The sequence below is a fragment of the Myotis yumanensis genome, unplaced genomic scaffold (assembly GCF_028538775.1).
Source record: "Myotis yumanensis isolate MYYU_CA2020_CCGP unplaced genomic scaffold, mMyoYum1.0.hap1 SCAF_2, whole genome shotgun sequence".
Classification (NCBI taxonomy): domain Eukaryota; kingdom Metazoa; phylum Chordata; class Mammalia; order Chiroptera; family Vespertilionidae; genus Myotis; species Myotis yumanensis.
The window spans coordinates 113,155,901-113,176,689 of NW_027223753.1; the positions used below are offsets into that span (position 1 = coordinate 113,155,901).

A 20,789-nucleotide genomic window follows, 5' to 3' on the forward strand; every position below is an offset into this window, starting at 1 on the left:
TAAAGAGCCTGCATTTAAAAAATATATATATTTTTATTGATTTCAGAGAGAGGAAAGGAGGAGAGAAACATCAATGAGAGTCATTGATGGGTTGCCTCCTGCATGCCCTCTACTGGGAATCAAGCCCACAATCCAGGCATGTGCCCTGACCAGGAATTGAACTCTGACCTCCTGATTCATGGGTTGATGTTCAACCACTGAGCAATACCAGCTGGGATCTGCATTCTTTTCATATTTTAGGGAAAACTACTTTTAAGCCATTTTAGACAATTAGGTAATTGGGTATCTTGTGTTTTTTTTGTTTGGTTGTTGCTGCTGTCTTATAATATTTTGGACGTGGGAAATTCTACAATGCTATCTGTATTTTTAGGAGGATTTAAAAACAACAACAACACTATCAAACACAAAGTCCTAACAGCTCATTTTCTTTTAACCCTTATATTTTTGAAAGCCATAATTAAGATAGATATCAACCTTACGGGATAACCTACTTTTACAAAGATAGTAGGTTTTCCCAATCTATTTTCTTCCAATTTACCTTTATTCAACACAGTGGGGAGAATTGATACTTCTTTAGAGTGAAGCACAATTAGTAGGCCTAAATGCAGTACAAATAGCACTTTATCTTGTTGATAACTGAAAGAACTATACCAATTGTAACCAGAAGAGCAGGTTAGTCAGATCAAAATGTTTTGTCCTCAAGGTGCTTTTACTTAAGGAATAAAAGAATCTCTTCTTTGTTCTTTTTTAACCTGTAACATTTTTTACTTCTTTCCATGTCATTTAAGAAATCTCTGATTTAATATAAAGCCAATTTGAGAATTAATGAAGAAATGCTTAGACATTGTAACTATGTTTACACTAATTATACTAGACTTCATAGTAATATCCCTAATTCTGATTTTTATGTACAATTATCTTAAAGGCAGGATTGTGTATTAAGTGTGACTGTCTTCACACTTGTAAAATTTAGAATATGTAGAATATATAGCCAGAGGGTACATAGAAGAGGAAAATATGTTTGATGGCCTTTGTTATTTTATTGTAATTTGATTTTTAACATTTTTGTATTTAATTTTTGAGTAGTGTTCACAAGGTACAAAATTCAAAGGCCCCAAAAGATACACAATGGGGAAAGAGTTTTCCTCCTATTCCTTTTTCAGTCACTCAGGTGTACCCAGAGCAATCAAATTAAAAGTTACATCCAATGGTATTCTGCAGGTGTTTTCTGTGCTAGCCCCTCTGGCCCCTCCTTTGTTTAAAAGATGAGGTCGAAGGATGTAAAACCTGTAAAGGCGCCTTATTTTGAAACAGAAGCAGGACCAGAATCTAGCGTCTCCTGGCATTCTAATTCAGGACTTTATGCAATTTTTTGCAGTAAACCCACTGCTTCTTCTTCTTTTTTTTTCCATTGCCTCTTCAAAGTGTCTAATTGGCAACTGATAATCAGCGTGGATGGTCCAATCCGGTTAAATTTCAAAGAAGCTTGGTTTGAGACTGGAACGCCCGGGACGGGTAAGGTTTACCTGATGGGAGGTAGAGGACGAGAATTTTTGATTCATCCAAAGGAGGCAAAGGTTTTAAAAGTCTGACGTAGGGCTTAATTAAATAGTTTGACTTTTGCCGAGTCCAGGAGTCGGCCCCAGTCAGGCCCAGAGTGCTAAGGTCAGCGCGGCTCCCAGCCAGGAGAGGACTGCAGGTAGCCCTCCGGGTGCTCGCACGCCTAACCACTGCACCGGGACTCTAAGGCGCCGGCCTAGGTCGCGTCAGTCTCCGCTCTCAGCCTGCGGACAGCGTGCAGAGGGGATGAGGCCTTGTCCTGGTCCTCGCCGCTTCAGCCGGTCGGGCGAGTGGGTGCAGGAAGAGACGCCCTGGTACCAGCTCCAGGGCCTCCCAGGCGCAGCCGACCAGGGTGTCGGGCTGCTGCCGCCCAACAGCCACATCAGACCTGGGCTGCCGGCCCTGGCCGCTCGGTCAGGCCCCTCCGAACCCCACGGCCTCCACTACCGGGGTCACAGACCTCTGGGCCAGTCTGCTCCCTACCCGGCCAAAAGCAGAAGTCTGCCCCACCCTGCCCTCAGGGGAAGACCGATCACGCAGCCAAGAACTCGACTCCACCAACTGGGCATTTCTCAGAGCCCCGCGAGCAGGCGGAGACACAGCGTGGGTGTGGGAAGGAGCCTTAGCAAACACAGCCGGGGCCCAATGGCTTACTTCCGCCTTCGGGTGCAGGCCAATGAGGCGCGTGGGGCGGGACTTCCGCCTTGTCGCCGTGCTGTCGTCCCCGCTGTCGCTCCGGGCTCTGGGGTCGGTGAGGAGACTCAGTCATGGAATCAGGTTAGGACTTCTCCCGCAGAGACGCGTCCCGCGAGCCTGTCTGTGTTGTGGGGCCAGCTTCCAGGTAAGAACCCCCGCGGCCTCGGAGCGGCCGGGCGCCGGGCCTGGGCCGGAGAACACACCCCCTCGCCTGACTTGGAGCTGCGAGGTCTTTGCTGCTCTTCCCCAGGCTGGGCGCAGAGGAAAATAAGCTTTTCGTAAAAGGTTATAAAGATAAAAAGCTCTGCCTTGGGAGGGCCGAGACTCCCCCACCCCACACCCCACCTCCCTCTCATGAGTTTGTCTGTGTCTGAAGTTGCTGGTTTATCCGTTTGGCTCCTCACAGTCCCCTGCCGAGGTGGCAGGAGCTTGGGAAGATGTTTGGAAGGCTTCTCTTGCCGCAAAGTCCCCAGGCTAGACTTTAGTTGCGGGGACTCTTTAATGTTTGGAAAAAAGAGGCTGTCACCTCCTTTCTTCCCAACCTTTTCCCTTCTTTTCCACTCCCTCCCCCTGGCCCCCGCCCCCGCCCCCGCCCCCGCCCAGTGGGAGCTCAGATTGTAGGTGGGACGTGACTCTGCTGGACACCGAGTCCCGGCCCTGCCTCTTAGAGTCTGCTGCTCTGCCCGGAAGCCTATTGCGTGACCGGCAGAACTCTGTGCGGGAGAGGGAGCAGCCCCACCCGAGGCCAAGCGACCCCAGAAGCACTCAGGCCACCAGTAACTTTGGTGGCAGCCGCTGAGTGCTCTGTCAGCTTGTGGTAAACTCCTCAATTTTGGTCTAATTTGGCAATAATAAATTTCCAAAACTATCGTTTTGTCCTCAGTTTCAGTACCGTGGGCAGCCACTCAGGTCCTCTTGTGTCCCCAGACCTGACCGACTGTTATTTGTCAGTGATGCAGCAGGAACAGTGAGAACGAAGACATTTCTTTCAACAATGATCTGTTGTTTTCCAAGGAGAACATCTGCGGTTTTGATACAATATAAGTCAGATTGGGTGTGCCACCAAAAGAGTTTAGTATATTAATGGATTTTGGAATCAATTTAGTGCATTGACGTTAACATTAGAAAGAGAAAGAGAGGGAGAAATATCAGAGGACATCCTGTGGAGTAAGAGTAGATATTTATTTCATGAAGTTTTTGTTCGTTTTTAAATATGTGTACATGAAGAAGATGTTAATGTTCTTATTCATTAATTGAAATAATGAATTAGTTGAAATAAGTTATTACATAGTTAAGCCTCAATGTTTTTTAAAAATAATTGGTAGAGTTCAGTTATTTTTGTGTTAGAAATGACAATATTTTATTAATATATTTTTTACTTCTGCTTTTATTTGAAGCCAACCAGCTTGATGTCTCCATGTGTAATAGTAAATCATGTGGGCAGAATCTTGGTTTGTGCAGTTTCAGTACTTGAAGGGTTTGGAATAAACTCTCATCTATCCTTGTTTAAAGCTCATTTCTCTCAAGCATTTTGTTACTAGCATTCAATACCCTTCCTTTGATAGTTTTCTGCATCAGAGTAACATAGATGTAGTAGAAGTTTTTCAGGTACTAATTTTAGCAAAGTAAGGGTAGGACTAAGGGTATGATAGGTTTATATCTTCGAGTTACATTGGGTAGGAAGGCATTTTATGTTTTATAGTTATTGCCATAGAAAAATGAAATGAAATGGTTTGGTCAAATTTCATGGTATGCTTACTTTATACTGGTATGACCTAAAAACAGTTGGTGTTTAAGTAAAAAGTATGATTTTGGACGTTTTAAAATCTGGGAATTAATGTTTAGCAGAAGGCAAGATGAGTTTAAATCAAAATAGTATTTTGCATCATTTGACATATTACTGCCATATGGCATTGCATATGGTAGTTTCACATGACAAAAAGGGAAGAAAGTTGGTAAGCATTGTTAGTTTTCTTAAAAGAGGAAACAGTGAATTTCTTTTAATACAACATGGAATTCAATCATTATTTAAAAATAAATGTATTCTGCAAATGGTTATTGAGCATATATAAAAATACAGTATTAAGCTTTCACATTATGTGAAAGTTGTTTTGGAAATAGAACATATAATTGATATAGTCAGAGTTTACATATCATAGCATATAAATAGCAACAACAGTAATAATAGCTAGCATTGATTGTTTACTATGGGCCAAATACAAATCTAAGCACTTTATATTATCTCATGTAATTCTCACTGTTATCAATGTGGTAGATAGTACTATTACCCCCTTTTTATATGGGGAACGAAGGCATCACAAATACATGCTGAGTTAGCACAGGTTGTTACTGGAGTTACTAGAATTTGCATGTGGGCATTCTGACAGTAAAGCCTTCCATCTTGTGTCATGTTTTATTAAAAAGTACAGAACGCTATGGGGTTATTTTGGATTGTTTTCTTGCTGGTTTGGACGACTTTGTGTAAGCTCTTTTGGCCCTCAGTTTCTTCAACTCTTCCTTAAAAAAATGTAGTAAGCCGTTATGTTTTTGTGGGAACTAGGATAATTTGTAAAGCACTGGACAGAATATGTGTTCAATGAATGATATGCCTCAGCCATTTTTCTTTCCTTGAGGATGTGAACATTCAAAATATTGTTAGAGGTTGGAGGAGGATGGGAGGCGAAAGCTAGTTCCACATAAGGACACTGAATCATCAAAGGTACTGAGGTAGGAAAACAAAGTTGTATGTTTAAGGAACAGGCTGGTAAGGATACCTATTTACAGATTATGTAGATCCTTAATACCAGGGTAAGGATTTTGTACATGATTCTTAGTTGAAAAGAACCCCTTTTTATGGATATTAATCTTTTTTTTTTAAGGATAGTAATCTTTAACAGAAGTCTGGTGTAGTGGAAGCCTGGAGGTTGGAATACAGTGGAGTTAAAAATTACAGTAGTTGAGTGAAGAATGATGACAGTGTGATTGTAGTGAAGGGTATAGAGACCTGAGAAATGTTTATGTTGACATTGGGAACTGACATAAGTATAAGAAATTTTTGGGAGGATAGTGATCTATTAACAAAAACAAGGATATTATGAAGTACAGGTTTTGGTGGAAGGGGATTTAGGAGAAGAATTTATGATAGGGATTTTGGTTTTGGAGCTGAGGAGTTATTCAGATGTTTGGAAATGTAAAATGGGAACTGGGAGCTTTGTATGTTCCATAAAAATCTAAGAGACGATTTGCTCACATTTTGAGGAAAATTCGCCTGTGGGTCAAAGTTTCACAGGGGTGATGTGACTCTTGAAGGTCCTCAGAAATGCTAATTTCTCACTTAATAGAGATGTACCCACTATTTTTCTCTGTGATATGTTTTGTGTCCTGGGAAGATAGGAAAGAAGGTAGGTGGGAGGGAAAATTTTGGAAACCTAGCAAGACTCCTATTTATTATTTCAAGAAGAGCAAATAAATTGGAGGCTCACTAAGAACTTGGAAAGATGCTGTGATTTTTAGGTAGTGCCAGGCATTCATACACACAGTTGAATGTTAAATTGTAACATCTTCAGATTTGTTATTTTTGTCATCCCCACTTTGTTACCCTTAATAGCAAAACCTTTCAAAACAGAGAACCTGTGTGCTTTTTATGGGGCAGCAACAAGAGGGGACCTAGTGAGATTGTATTTTGCTTATAGCTAAGATTGTGGAAGGAGAACCTCAAAGGATTAGAGAAGAAGGCTACATGATGGGAAGAAGAGAAATTCTGTGAATGAATCTCTGTGCTACCCATTCTCTGGCTTCAGTTTCCTCATTTTATAAAACGACAATGAGATAAGAGAATTCTGACCTTTGGTAAGAAGGAAAGAAAACCATTTGGAGACCCTTCACACTTGAAAAAACTGCTCAGATCTAAGAGTAGTAGGCCTTTAGGTTTTCTCTTTTGGCAAATTTTCTGGGGTTTGGTGCATTTGAATAGGGCATGATGCTGAATTAAGCACTATAATTTATCCATCTCTGAACTATTTTTACTTCCTTGTAATGCAAGGCCTGAGTTACTGGCCAATCAAATAAAATATTGAACATTAGGCACAAGTGATAGGACAAGGAAAGGTTTACATATTTTGTCACACTATTGTTGGAAACATTACTTGGAGCCTGCTACTTACGGGTTTTTCTACAGCATTCACTCACCAAGTATTTATTAAGTGCCTTCTATGTCTGTTCTAGGCACTCAGAGTACATTAGTGAACCAAAGAGACAAAATCCTTGACCCCTTGGAAATTATCTTTCAGTGGGAGAAATAAGGTAAATTTTAGTAATGGAAAGTAATTAGATTTTTCTTATCTACACTAATAAAAGACAAAGATGCTAATTGACCATACCTTTGCTACGCCCATCAGCCAATCAGAAGAGTATGCAAATTAACCCAACAAAGATGGCCGTTAAATTTGCATACTGAAGGCGGGGTGGGACAGCGCAATCCGCTGCCCACCCCGCTGCCATACGGGCCTGCTGTGTGCGACCCAGCGCGGGATCTGGGCCTGCCATCTGCCACCCGGGGACTGGGCCTAAGCCAGCAGGTGGTTATCTCCCAAGGGGTCCCAGACTGTGAGAGGGCACAGGTGGGGCTGAGAGACACCACCCCTGCGCCAGTGCACAAATTTTTGTGTACCGGGCCTCTAGTCCTACCTAATAATAGACAAACATGGTAATTGACCATACCTTTGCGACGCCTCCCATTGGCTAATCAACGAGATATGCAAATTAACTGCCAACAAAGATGGCAGCTGATTTGCATACTGCAGGCAGGGCGGGACAGCGCGAGCCACCAGCGTGAGCCGCCATCCAGGCCCTTGTGGGCTACCACAGAAGCCGCCTGCCTGCCGCCTGTCATCGGATCCGGTCCCGGGCCGCAGGCAGGCGGGCCCCGGAAGCCCCAGAAGCCGCCAGATATGGCAGTAACTCTATCAGTAAGCACTCTGAAAGTCAGTGGCATAAATGCACCAATTAAAAGACAGATTATGAGGGTGAATCAAAAACAAAACCCACTTTAAATATAAAGACACACATAGATTAAAAGTAAATGAATTAAGCTGCAGCCTGTTTTGCTCAGTGGATAGAGCATTAGCCTGTGGACTGAAGGGTCCCAGGTTAGATTCCAGTCAAGGGCATGTACCTCAGTTGCTGACTTGATCCCCAGTCCCTATCAGAGCATGTGCAGGAGGCAACCAATCAATGTGTCTCTCCCTTTCCCTTCACTCTCTCTAAAATTCAATGGAAAAATATCCTTGGGTGAAGATTAACAAAAACAAAGTAAATGGATTAAGTAACAGTAAAGAGATTATAAGAAAAATATATTCCAAATTTTGTTAGTTGTATAATGGTTATGTTTAAATTATTAACACCTAAGAAATTGGGTGAAGGGTACATATAATATGCTGTAGTATTTTATAGTTTTTTTTACATGTATGAGATTATTTCAAATTAAAATATTAAAAAATTAAAAATTAATAAAATATTAATTGAAATGTATCTGCATTACATGAAAAATCTCCTAATTGCTTCTAGCATATTTTATTAAATTGTGCTAAAATTTATGAGGGTTCAATTAAAAAAATCTTAATTCTAAATGATATAATAGAAAGTATATAATAGTGCAGTTATAAGGACTTATCTGAAAATAAAAATTTAAAGAAGTGAATTTAAAGAAGGGATTAGCCAAAGAAAATATATGCACAACCCATGGACCCATGGACACAGACAACAGTATGGTGATGGCCAGAGAGAAGTGGGGGGCAAGAGCTGGGTAGAGAGGGCAAAAGGGGGGAAATAGGGACATCCTATATCCTATCTAATAAAAGAGAAACATGGTAATTAGCCGTACCTCCGCTACCCTTCCCATTGGCTAATCAGGGCAATATGCAAATTAACTGCCAACAAAGATGGCGGCTGGCCTCCAGGCAACTGAAGTGAACAGGAAGGCTTGCTTGCTCCAGTGATGGAGGAAGCCAAGGTTCCCTGCCTGCCTTGCCGGCCTCAGAGCTGCTCTCTACGAAACATGGTTGCAAATATAGAAACTAAACAAAACTCCAGAAACCTGCTTTCAGCCGTCAGAGCTGGAGCGAGCAGGACCGAAACAGTGTTACAATTATAGAACCCAAACAAACCCAGATCCCTTCTTTCAGCAGCCGAAGCCTCAAGCTGGAGCTGGCCTCAGAGCTAAAGCTGGCTCTCAGCTCCAGTGACAGCTATAGAAGGTAAATAAATCCCAGAATAAAAAAAAAAAAGAAAAAGGAGAGGTTGGGAGCTTCAGTCTCCCACCAGCCTGAAAACGGCCCTCAGCCCCTCACCCAGACTGGCCAGGCACCCCAGTGGGGACCCCCACCCTGAAGGGGGTGTGACCAGCGGCAAACAGCCATTATCCTCTCATCCAGGCTGGCCAGGCACCCAAGCGGAACCCCCATCCTGATCCGGGACACCCTTCAGGGCAAACCAGCCAGCCCCCACTCGTACACCAGGCCTCTATCCTATATAGTAAAAGGGTAATATGCCTCCCAGCACCGGGATCAGCGGAGCCGCGCGGCCTCCCGAACCCAGGATCAGCGGAGCTGCGAGGCCTCCCAAACCCGGGATCAGCGGAGCCGGGAGGCCTCCTGGCACCGGGATCAGCGGAGCCGAGAGGCCTCACTGTCCCGGTGTCAGGCGGAGCCACAAGGCCTCCGAGCACTGGGATCAGCGGAGCTGCGAAGCCTCCTGGCCCCTGGAGCAGCGTGACAGGGGGCAGTGCCCAAACCCCCTGATCGCCCTGCCGCTCTGTGTGTGACAGGGGGCGGGGCCACAACCTCCCTATCCACCCTGCTCTGTTCCTGACAGGGGAAGGCGCCCCAACCCCCTGATTGGCCCTGCTCTGTGCCTGATAGGGGGGAGCTCCCCAACCCCCTGATTGGCCCTGCTCTATGCCTGATAGGGGGGAGCTCCCCAACCCCCTGATTGGCCCTGCTCTGTGTGTGACGGGGTAGAGCCACAACCTCCCCATCGGCCCTTCCCTGAGTGTGACAGCAGCGGCGCCCCAAACCCCTGATCAGCCCTGCTCTGTGTGTGACAGTGGTAGTGCCCCAACCCCCTGATTGGCCCTGCTCTGTGGGTGATAGAGGGTGGCGCCCCAACCCCCCTCCACGGGCCTTGCTCTGTGTGTGACGGGGGAGAGCCATAACCTCCCCATTGGCCCTCCCCTGAGTGTGACAGGGTGCAGCGCCCCAACCCCCTGATCCGCCCTGCTCTGTGTGTGACAGGGGGCAGCGCCCCAACCCCCTGATCGGCTCTGCTCTGTGAGTGACAGGGGGTGGCGCCGCAACCTCCCCATCGACCCTGCCTTGAGTGTGACAGGGGGCGGTGCCCCAACCCCCCAATCGGCCCTACCCTGAGTGTGACTGAGGGTGGCATCGCAACCTCCTGATCCGCCCTGCTCTCTGCATGACGGGGCGGCGCCCCAACTCCCCAATCGGCCCTGCTCTGAGCCTGACCAGGGGCTGCACTTAGGGATTGGGCGTGCCCTCTGCCACCCGGGAGCAGGCCTAAGCCAGCAGGTCATTATCTCCCGAGGGGTCCCAGACTGCGAGAGGGCACCCCGGGCTGGGGGACCCCCCCTCCTGAGTGCACAAATTTTTGTGCACTGGGCCTCTAGTACTATTTATAATAATAAAAGTGTAATATGCTAATTAGACTGGACATCTTTCCAGATGACCTTCTGGATGAAGCTGGGGCTGTGAGGGAAGCCCAGGTCCCGGGTGCCTGCTGGGGGCCAGAGGGAAGCCGATGCTGGCAGCTGGGGTAAGGAAGGCCTACTCTTGCATGGATTTCATGCATCGAGCTCTAGTCCTACATAATAAAAGGGTAATATGCAAATTGACCAAACAGTGGAACGACCTGTCGCTATGATGCACACTGACCACCGGGGGGTAGATGCTCAAAGCAGGACCTGCCCCCTCCAGGCTGGTGAGCACAGCAGTGGTGGTGGGAGCCTCTCCTGCCTCCACGGCAGTGTTAAGGATGTCTGACTGATGGCTTAGGCCTGGAGGGGGCGGGGCAGGCTGAGGGACTCCCTGAGTGCATGAATGTCGTGCACCGGGCCTCTAGTATATTTATAAAGAGCAGAATCTCAGAGGGTGGGTGATAGGTAATCAGTTGAAGACCTTGAATACATATATGCATAACCCATGGATGCAGACTGTGGGGTAGTGAGGGTCTGGGGGTGGGTTGGAGGGGGTTGATGAGGGAAAAAGGGGACATATGTAATACTTTCAACAGTGAAGACTTAAAAAAAAAGAAAAGGGTATAAGCCACCTGAATACTCTTTATGGCAGAATCTGTAAATCGATTTGCTAAACATCTATTCCAACCCTCTTCTAGTTTTGGGTACTATACATGTTGGAGAGCAAAATAACTATTTTCCAGACTTCTTTCTAAATATGATTTAGGTTCTGCTCATCAGACACTCTCACACTAGACACTAATTTGGATCTGGATTAGGTGAAGGGAGAGACTGGGCACAGGACAGTCCTTTTGCTGGAACAAACTGCAGCAGAAGCAGCCCTGACTGGTTTGGCTCAGTGGATAGAGCGTCGGCCTGCAGACTGAAAGGTCCCAGGTTCGATTCCGGTCAAGGGCATGTACCTTGGTTGCGGGCACATCCCCAGTGGGAGGTGTGCAGGAGGCAGCTGATCGATGTTTCTCTCTGTCCCTCTCCCTTCCTCTCTGTAAAAAAATCAATAAAATATATTTTTAAAAAAACTGCAGCAGAAGCAGCATAGATATAGAGCTAGCAGGTGTAGCAACTGTGCTTCCTGATTCTGCGCCTTCTACATTATGGCAAAAACAATAGCTTCCTTGAGAGCTCAGTTCTTCAGTGCAGTTTGCTAGTTCTTGGAAGCTCAGCCTGGGTCCATTTCTTCTACTTTCCCAAAGACTCTTTAATCTGCCTTTAATAAATCTTTTTCCCTTGGGGAAAAAAAAAGACACCGTCTTAAACAGGTGATAAAAGTACTATACCACATTGTACTTAGTTTTGTAGAGCACTTTGAAGGAACAATGTCATTCTTACTCATGTTTGTCTCCCCATTTCCCTTCCCAATTGAATGACTTAGATGTATTTAATAATTAGCAAATGTAGGTACTTACTAATTGTGGTGGGGAGAAGTTTGTGTTAAGGTGGGGGCCAGATCTTAAAGATAAATCAGTTAAATGTAGCAAATATTAAGGACCTTTATCCTTTCACTAGATTGGAGGTAGGGAAAAAGAAAAGGGTGCTATGAATTGCATTGCCTGGCTTACCTATGAGGTTGAAATGGAGGTAGAGTTATATTGTAGCTGAAAACATAAACATTAAGGGTGACTTTGCATAAATAACTTGACCTCTGTTCCTTTCCTCATTTGTAAAATGAGGTAGTTGAAATTTTCTAGTTAAAAAATCTGCTTTTAGACTGGTACAGCCACTGTGGAGAACAGTATGGAGTTTCCTCAAAAAACTAAAAATGGAACTCCCATTTGACCCAGTGATCCCACTTCTAGGAATATATCCCAAGAAACTAGAAAAACCAGTCAGAAAGGATATATGCATCCCTATGTTCACAGCAGCACAATTTACCATAGCTAAGATTTGGAAACAGCCTAGGTGCCCATCAGCAGATGAGTGGATTAGAAAACCGTGGTACATCTACACAATGGAGTACTATGCTGCTATAAAAAGGAAGGAACTCCTACCATTTGGAACAGCATAGATGGACGTGGAGAGCATTTTGTTAAGCGAAGTAAGTCAGTTGGAGAAAGATAAATATCACATGATCTCACTCATTTGTGGAATATAATGAACAATATAAACTAATGAACAAAAACAGATCCAGAGACAGAGAAGCATCGATTAGAGCCAGCCGTGGGCAAAGTACGGCCCGAGGGCCGGATCCGGCCTGTTTAAAATGAATAAAACTAAAAAAGAAAAAGACCGTACCCTTTTAGGTAATGATGTTTACTTTGAATTTATATTAGTTCACACAAACACTCCATCCATGCTTTTGTTCCGGCCCTCTGGTCCAGTTTAAGAACCCATTGTGGCCCTCGAGTCAAAGAGTTTGCCCACCCCTGGATTAGACCGTCAAACCTCAGAGGAAAGGCAGGGGAGGGTAGGGGAAGGAGGAGAGATCAACCAAAGGACTTGTATGCATGCATATAAGCATAACCAATGGACACAGACACTAGGGGAGTGAGGGCACGAGTGAGGGGTGGGAGGAATGGGGGGATAAGGACACATGTAATACCTTATTCAATAAAGAAAAAAAAATCACATTAGAAAAATCTGCCTTTAAGATTTCTTACAGTTTTACAGTCTCTATTGCAGAAATGTTTCACTTTATAATGTAGATAAAATAGAGCTGATCATGAGCTTTCATTGAATAATAATAGGAACTAAATTTATACTCTTTTTAATAAACCAGATGTTTAAAAAAGATGCCTACAAAATTAATGTTATCTATTTGATGTTATTTCCTAGTAAGACCACAGTGTAATTTCAAAAAAAGCAAATTATAGCCTAATATATAGTTTTCCCTTTTGCATTATGTATAAAAAACAATGATACTTTACATACTAATAATGGATCTTTTTTAAAAAATTATCTTTATTGTTAAAAGTATTACAGTTGTTCCCCCCTTTTATCTTTTCCCATTAACTCCCTCCATCTCACACCCGCCCCTCCCAAGCCTTAAGCCTTCAGCACACTATTATCTGTGTCCATGGGCTATGTATATAAGTTCCCTGGTTAACTACCCCCCCTCCCTCCCAGGTTCCCTCTGAAATTGGTCAACCCCTTCCATGCTTCTGTCTCTGGACCCATATTTTCATACTTTAATTTTACAGCAGCCTTTGATTATTGTGTTAGATGTTGAGTATACTAGATTGAAAAGGTTTAGTTTCTAATTTCAAAGAGTTTAAAGAATAATGAAAATGATGAACAATTAAATTAGTTTAAATTGGCACAATGGCTGGGAAAAGAAAAAGTTCATATGGTCAGAGAAGAAAGAAGGAATAGCTAGCATCATAGAGCCAGTTTTTAAAGAACTTTCTGTGCTAGTTCACTGTTTAGTTTTGAGCTTTTTTCTGAAACTTATTTTATCTGTTAAGGAATTTTATTCAGAGAGTAACATGATCAGGCATTTTTATATCTACCTTTATAATCCTTTTAAGGAAAAGGTCCATGAGGAAGATACTTATGTTATTTCTAGTAATTTCAAGATTGTAGTCCTACTTGAGGAAATCAGTCTTTTAACTGTGAAATAAAGTTTGAGGAACAATGTCAATTTTGTGATTTTAGAGTATGAGTAACCTTGAAAATTTTAGACATTAAAACATTGCATCCCAGCCAGTGTAGCTCAGTGGTTGAGCATCGGTCCATGAACCAGGAAGTCATGGTTCGATTCCTGGTCAGGGTACATATCCGGGTTGCGGGCTTGGTCATCAGTGGGGGCCATGCAGGAGGCAGTCAATCAATGATTCTCTTTCATCATTGATGTTTCTATCTCTCACTCTCTGTCCCTTCCTCTCTGAAATCAATAAAAATATATTAAACAAACAAACAAACAAAAAAACCACACAAAAAAAAATTAAAACAAAACAAAAAGAAATTTCAATGTTCGTTGGAGTGTCGTCCAGTACTCCAGAAAGGTTGTAGGTTTGATCCCGAGTTAGGGTGCATACAATAGGCAACTGATTGATGTTGTTCTCTCACATTGCTGTTTCTCTCTGTGTCCTTCCTCTCTCTCTCAAATTAGTAAACATATCCTCGGTGAGGATTAAAAAAAATCAAGAAAAACCCACAAACATTTCAATGTTTATAGCCATAAATTGAAAAGACAGCTGAAATTTTGGGATATTCTGCTCATTGAAATAAGAGACCTGCTCTGGTCAGCTACAAGAATTTGATTTATAATCATTTCTAAGGGGCTAGAAATTTGTTGAATTTTAATTGATTGAATATGACCCTGGTTCAGGCTCAATTTTTAATGATCTTGCTAGAGGGAATGAATTTCCAGGGGGAAATAACCACACTTGGTGATTGGTGAATATTTCTAAATCAGACCATGAAAGAGAATAGGAGTTTAATTTCTATTTTGCTTAGTTATAAAATTCACATGTTGAAGAGTGCTTTATTTGCCTAATTAATGGTGCTTGTAATTTATATGTTTGACCTTCAAAAAGGAAGAACTGTGGTTGTAATTTATACATTTGTCAACATGTATCATAAAAATTAATTGCTTTAACATTTTTATGAGGTAAAATTCATGTAATATAAAATTAATGATTTTAAAGTTAGCATTTGAGTGGCATTTAGTTCATTCACAGTGTTGTACAACTACTACTGCTATATAGTTACAAAGCATTTTTATCACTCCAAAATAAACCCTAAACCAATTAAGTAGTTACTCCCCATTTCCTGCTGCCCCCAGTCCCGGCAACCACCAGCTTGCTTTCTAGTTCTATGAATTTCCTGGACATCTCATGTTTATTCTGGAAATCTCATATAAACGAAGCTATGTAATATATGACCCTTTGTATTTGCTCCTTCCACTAGCATATTCTTTTTGAGGATCTTCCATATTGTTGCAAGACACATTGTATATATCAGTACTTCTTTGCTTTTTACAGCTAAATCATTATTGTTGTACTAGTGGCCTGGTGCATGAAATTTGTGCACATTAAAAGGGAATTTATTAGAGAAATATTTAATTAATTATTAGAAATATTTTAATATTGCTATTTGCCCATTCTCTATAATAGATGTGTCAGAGATGAAAGAAAATCAGTAAAATGTATATGAAAATCTCCCTCCTGTCAGAGTCTGGGGCGTGCTGTGGGACCCAGAGTCAAGTCCCCACCCACCCACATGCCTCAGAATTGCGCAAAACCCAATCTGGCCGGCCCCACCCCTGTCAAGCCCCGCAGGGTGGGGCCCCAGCCTCAGATCCCCTGTCAAGCCCCACTGGGCAGGGGGTGCAGCCTCAGGTCCCCTGTCAAGCCCCGCTGGATGGGGGGGACACAGCCTGAGGTCCCCCGTCAAGCCCTGCCGGGCGGGGGGTGCAGCCTCAGGTGCCCCGGCACCCGGGTGGGGGCGCGGCCTCAGGTCCCTTGGCCCCGGCCTCAGGTGCCCCAGCGCGAGGGCGTGAGGGCGTGATGACTATTTGCATATTAGCTCTTTATTATATAGGATAGTATATACTACCCTTCATCCACTTATCTGTTGATGGACATTTTAATTCAGAGAGGAAAGGGAGTGGGAGAGAGTGATAGAAACGTCAATGATGAGAGAGAATCAACAATAAAGATTTTTTTAAAATTAAAGAAAAATAAAGATAAATGATATTTCAGAGAGACTGTGGATGCTTTTTCAGATTCTGCACGTTAATACACACTAATGGCCACATATTCACTTTCTTTTTTCTACTGTTAAATGAGAGAAGAACTGTTTTATTTAAGTACTATTAAAAACAGAAAGATTACTGTGTCAGTTATCAGTTTATTTCTGCTCCAAATTCACCATTCAATACATGCTCTTCAATAATGGACTGGACTCTTAAGCATTTTTCCTTTACAAAGAGCATGATGTTAATTAACCTTTATCAGGTGTTGGAGTGGACTAAGTACTAGAGACAACTTACTGGAAGAAGAGTTTTTTTCTTTTCTTCCTAGTTCTCATGAGCTGTGCTTTCCATTTTCTTGATCCTACTGCATGGTCTGTCAACAGTACATATGGGTGGGTAGATCTGGTGTTGCTCTGTCTTAGCCATGTGCCCAGAGAACAAAGGTTTTCAGTGACTTTTTAGCCCCAGACCTGGTGACCACCTTGTTAGGCCCTTCTGAAGTAGATACTGCCTACCTCAGGCCTCATGCCTGCAGTGCCTAGATTACCTCTGCTTGTTTGCATTCCAGAGGATTGTTTCCTGCTGTCTGGCAACAGTGAATCAGCTCTGGTTTTGGAAAACCCAGTGAAATTCTCTATTATCTAGTGTGCTGCAACCATACCTTCTCCAATGAAAAATCCCAGCCTTGGGGAGGGGACCCTCTACCAAGTTTATAATTTTGGGTTCTCTCCCTCAGCACTATTTTCCCAACATAGTTTAGTTATTATTTTTCTTTAAAAAAATAAAAACAGCTTTGCAGACTTACAACTGACATACAATAAACTGTACATATTTAGTGTATGCTTTGATAAGCTTTGAGATATTTAAATAACTATGAAACCATCACCATAATGAAGTTAATGAAGATATACTCTCAGAGGTATCATCGTGCCCCTCTCTCCTGCCCCTGTTACATCTTTATAGCTACTATCCTATTATCCTATCTAATAAAGAGGGAATATGCTAATTGACCTTCACATCATTGCAAAGATGGCGATGCCCACAGCCAATAAGGAGGGAATATGCTAATTGACTGCCCCGCCCTCAAAGATGGTGGCACCCATAGCCAATAAGGAGGGAATATGCTAATTGACTGCCATGCCCTCAAAGATGGCAGTGCCCACAGCCACAAGATGGCGGCACCCAGTCCCCTCAGCCCTGCCGGGATAGCAGGCCCACGGCAAGGCCGGGCCTGCCCGCCTCCAGAGTCCCCCAGTCCCCTCAGCCCCCCAGCTGCCCAGGGTCGTCCGAGGCTCAGGTAACCAGGGCCGGCTGAGGCTTGCTCTGCTGGCAGTGGCAGCAGCAGAGGTGTGATGGGGCGTCACCTTCCCTGATCGCCGGGTTGCCTCCTGTCCCTGAGGGCTCCTGGACTGTGAGAGGGGGCAGGCCGGGCTGAGGGACCTGCCCTCCAGTGCATGAATTTTCATGCATCGGGCCTCTAGTAGTTTAATAATTATTATGCTAATCACTCTCTGTTTAATTTAGTATGTAGTTTCTGTCTCTTCATTGAACTTCTACTGATACAGATTTGTTGCCTGGTGGGGTTCTAGGAGATAGACCTAAGAATGTGAAGTTTTGGTATTGGTTTGGTCATGCCTTTGGGCTTGAGCGCGGTGTTGAGCTCCTTGCCCATGGAAATGGGATGCTAGTATTCTATGTCATCATAGTTTGTCAAGCTGTTACTTGTAGTTGATTGTAATGTAGTCATGTGCTGCATAATGACATTTTGACCAACGATGGAGCACATATATGAGGGCGGTCCCATCTTTAATAATAAAAGCTTAATATGCTAATTAGACTGGATGTCCTTCTGGACATCCTTCTGGATGACCTTCCAGATGAAGCTGCAGTGGTGGGGGCTGAGGCCGAGGTGGCCACCATGGCGGCGCGGGCTGAGCCCCTTGCACAGATTTTGTGCATTGGGCCTCTAGTATATGTATATAAACCTAAGTGACCGAACGACCAGAACGACTGGAATGACCGGTGGCTATGACGTGCACTGACCACCAGGGGGAGACACTCAGTGCAGGAGCTGCCCCCTGGTGGTCATTGTGCTCCCACAGCAAGAGCGTCACTCAGCTGACCGACCCGTCCTGGTGGCCCACCAGCCCAGCCACTCACTCCCTCCATAGTCCTGCAGGTCCAATCTCCGGAGAACAGGCCAGGCACTAATGGACCAGCACTGCCAGCATGATCCCGACAGCACCACTGGCCTCCTCGGGCACCGCTGCTGCTTCTCCTCCCTAGACCCTTTGCAAGGAAGAAACAATATAAAAGCGGCCACCGGGTGGCTCCCAACAACCAGTGCAAAAGTCAGTGGGATGGATTCTGGCAAGGGCACCCTGGCCCCCCTTACTCCCCTCGGGACCCCACCCGTGCACGAATTCATGCACTGGGCCTCTAGTGAGATTTTAAGGGAGCTGAAAAATTTCTGTCCCCTACTGACATTGTAGTGCATTGCATTACTCACGTGTTTGTCATGATGCATGTATAAACAAACCTGTGCTGTCAGTAATATAAAAGTGTAACACATACAATTATGTACAATATATACTACTTGATAATTATGATTATTAATTGATATGATTAATTGACAATAAAGGACTATATTATTGGTTTATATATTTACTATACTATACTTTTTATCATTTTAGAGTGTACTCTCTATTTATAAAAAAGTTTGCTGTAAAACAGTATGTTGTGTTACGCTGGCAGCAGCCTCATGCATCTTGTGTTTATCTCTGTCTCTTAGTTGTATAATTTTCTTTTTGTGCTTGATCTATTTATTTTTTTCAAGCTACCACACCATTTTTTTTATTTTAAATATGTGTATGTATACACATATATATTATAGATTTCAGAGAGGAAGGGAGAGGGAGAGAGAGATAGACATCAATGATGAGAGAGAATCATGGATCGGCTGCCTCCTGCACACTCCCTACTGGGGATCGAGCTTGCATCCGAGGTACATGCTCTTGACCAGAATCAAACCTGGGACCCTTCGGTCCACAGGCCAATACTTTATCCACTGAGCAAAACCAGCTAGGGCTGTGCTTGATTTAATCTCATTGGCTCCTAGGTACATAAAACCCACTGCTCATGTTGCCAGTTAGAAACCATGTTAAGTGATTGACCTGGAAACGAAATTAAAAGTGATTAAGGACTACGAAAGTGGAAAATCAGTGATGGTTATTGCTCTCCAGTCAGGCTCCTTAAAACATTTGAAAAACATGAACTCTAATACCAAAAGATATGAGAGGAATGTTCATGCTACATAATCTGCTTACAAGCTAACCACCAGGACCATATTTCTAAGAAGAATGAAACCTCCCCAAGAAGAGCCTTCTGGAAAGAAAGCATTGTTATCATAGGAGATGGCAGCTCCATGGTGTTAATTGCCCCCAAAGAACTTCCAGTGGGACCAGATGTGGAGATGAAAGACAGTGATATCAATGATCCTGACCTTGAGTAGGCCTAGGTTAATATGTCTTAGTTTTTAACAAAAATGTTATTAAAAGAAATAAGGAAAGTGAAACAAGGTCTGCCACCAAGTGTAGAAAAAAAAGAATAAAGTTTAAAAAGTTAAAAATGACTTAAAAATAGAAAAAAGCTTATAGAATTAGATAGAAGGAAAGAATATTTTTGTAAAGCTGTATAATGTTTGTGTCTTAAGCTAAGTGTTATTACAGAAGAGTTGAAAAGTTTAAAAAATTAAGTTTATAAAATAAAAGTTATAGTAAGCTACGGTTAATTTATTATTGAAGAAATATTATTTTATAGATTTAGTGTAGCCTAAGTGTACAGTGTTTATGACGTCTACAGTAGTGTACAGTAATGTCCTAGGTCTTCACATTCACTCAGCACTTACTCACTGCTCACCCAGAGCATCTTTTAGTCCTACAAGCTCCATTCATGCTAAGTGTCTGGCCATTTAAAAAAAGTATGTTGCATTGTATATTTTATTGTACCATTTCTATGTTTAGATATGTTTTGGTACACAAATACCATTGTGTTTCAGTTACCTACAGTGTTCAGTATAGTCTCATACTGTACAGGCTTGTAGCCTAGGAGTGGTAGGCTATACCTTATAGCCTATGTGTGTAGGAGGCTATATATACCATCTAAGTTTGTGTAAGTGCACCCTATCCCTATAATGTTCCCTCAACAACGAAGTTGCCTAATGTCACATTTCTTAGAACATATTCCCTTCATTAAGCTGCGCATTACTGTATTGCCAACTGACTCACTTGCCTCAAAGCCCATTGACATGTATGGCAATAATTATAACTATAAAGACTGAAGTGTGAAATGGAATCTTTTGAGTGTAATTGAGTACTTGAAGAGAGAAAATGACAGCTTGGATTTGTTCACTCTCAGCTCAAGATCTACCCATTGTTCACTCTTCTTTTGATGACACATTTTCAGAAGGAAATAATTATATCTCCTCCAAATTGTGAATAGACTTGTGAATTATAAAACCTTGATGCTTGCTCATTAATAATTATTTTGGTATAAAAGTGATACACACTTAGAAAACTAGAACAAATGAAACAAATTTCTATTAAAAATACTGTGTATTTTCTTTTAGACTTTTGTTTGGTATGTTATATGAAATGAAATAGACTTCAGAAAATTTTAATTTTTTTATTCTGAAACATGCAGATAAATGTAAAATACAAACCATGGAGTCCCACCCAGAGTTTATATATATTAACAAGTTGTTTTGTTTCATAGAATTTATGCATATTTTTTAGTGTGACGGTCTTAAATTTATTTTATTTGCCATAGTTAAGAGGTGGTCATGTTCAGAGGCTCTGTGGAAGATAATATTAAGAGAGGCCATGTGTGCATTTATTCTACAAATTAAGTACCTGGGCTAATTATGTTTTAGATTTTTTTTGGTGTTTTTTTTTTTTTTTTTAACAAAAATGGTTTGTTTTAGTTTGTGTCTTAGTTTTTATGTACCAGGCACTGTTTATATATTTCATGGTATATCCATAAAATGAAGATTGGAGTTTATATTCTTTCCACAGAGATGGACACTAAACAATAAATATAACATGTAAGCAAAGCATAGCCTGATAGAAAGGA

General features: G+C 42.7%; 1 protein-coding gene across 1 annotated transcript in view; it reads left to right on the forward strand.

Moving 5' to 3' along the window:
- Positions 1-2,269: 2,269 nt before the first annotated feature.
- RNF13 (ring finger protein 13) overlaps positions 2,270-20,789 on the forward strand; it is a 171,237-nt gene continuing 152,717 nt past the window's right edge. The window contains exon 1 of the mRNA XM_070405956.1: positions 2,270-2,401. The gene's annotated coding sequence lies outside the window, so the exon portion shown is untranslated. The remainder of the gene's footprint in view (positions 2,402-20,789) is intronic.